Genomic DNA, 1,688 nt, shown 5'->3' with positions numbered 1-1,688 from the left:
TATAAGCCACAAACATTCAATTTAGATATTGCTCGGGCGGAAAAATTTTTATCAATAACCATAAAAATTTACACAAGAATAAACTATGTAAAAATTTGTTTTTTCCATAGAAATCTTTCTTTTTATCTTATAAAAATCTATTTTTATGCTTATAATGTAATCTGTATCTACACAATAGTACAAATAAAAAATTACAATTTTCTAAAATCAAGAAGACTTAAAGATATTAATATTATATTACAATTATTTAAAAAATATTATAAACTCAAAAATTTTGAAAATTGGAACAACGAGACTTTAAAACATTTTGCTCACTCGTAGAATGCTATAATTATTTATAAATGACCATGGAAATCTTCTAGAGAATTCTCATATATTATAATTATGGGACATGAAATTCAACTTTTGTTCTAAATTCCCATAAAAAAAATTTCATTTTTATAAGAATATCAACAAAAATCATTGTTTCAATATAGCATTTTTATATTGGTTTTCAAAGCATCTTTCTGATTCATGTAGAATTTCGTAGATTTTGGCAATTATTTTTTGAAGTTTTCTGTAGTATATCCTTATTTTTTGGTAGAATTTTGAAGAATCTTTTCGCCAGGAACATTCTTATGTTGATCATATATTTAAATCTTTAACAGCTGTTAAAAGTCATATTTAGTATAATTATTGAATAATATAATTAGAACATATTAAGTGCCAAATATTTTATCACTTTATTAAATCTTTGTCTTCACTGTAACTCAATACAGATTCGCTTCGAACGCTTCAAATTCAATGGACTATATTATGGAGAGCTTTTCCGATACAGATTCGGCAGAATATGTAAAATCATTTAATTCAGATGACGACTTATCTTTTGATGAAATCTTTGACCCTTTAGACAAGAATAATTTGTGTTATTTTGTACAAAAGAAATAAATACATTTATTGAAAACTGAATTGACAATTTCCAAATTGGATCAACGTTGCGTAATATTTTTTTAACCTTTTTCTTCTTCTGCAAATCCTAAACTTTATTCGATTCAACATTGCTTAAACTATTATTTCAAGCATAGAAAAATTTTGGACAAGAGTTAGTCAAATTTGATTGACGATAAGTTCGCGAAAAATTAACGTAGGATATCGAATTTTTTTTTAATTAAAATTCGTAATTTAATGGCGCGACAAGTTTAGTGCCTTTTTATCATTGTAACCTTTACAAAGATGAGGACATGTTTGTCATATTAAAAATTACCTAGTTTAACGGAATGCACGGATTTGCTACAATTTTTGGAGGGATACCGTTCGTAGCGCCATAAATTTTGAACTTTTCCTTTTAATTAAAAAAAAATTTAAGCTGCTCCGATTATTTTTGGCAAAGTTACAACACTTTAAAAAAAATCCTTGTATTCTTTACATGCATCAGCGACATTATCATTACCGGATGTTCCAGCGAGAAATAGTTCAACAAATCAAGAAATGATGGTTTCACATGAAGTTAAATTGCCTCAATAAGCCTGGATAAATGGATAATGTTGTATAAATAAGTTTATTCACTAGTAGAGCACTAGTTAGAGTACGTATTAAATTTTTAAAATCATGTATTAAATACCATTTAGTACCTCCGCATTTATACAGATTTACTAAGATGAACAATCTTTATTTTTATAATAATTATTCGAAAAGTGAGATGAGATCAC

Source organism: Mycetomoellerius zeteki, unplaced genomic scaffold (genome assembly GCF_001594055.1).
Source record: "Mycetomoellerius zeteki isolate Tzet28-1 unplaced genomic scaffold, Tzet1.0 scaffold700, whole genome shotgun sequence".
NCBI classification, from domain to species: domain Eukaryota; kingdom Metazoa; phylum Arthropoda; class Insecta; order Hymenoptera; family Formicidae; genus Mycetomoellerius; species Mycetomoellerius zeteki.
The sequence above is the reverse complement of the archived record's forward strand: the minus strand, read 5'-3'. Positions refer to the sequence as shown.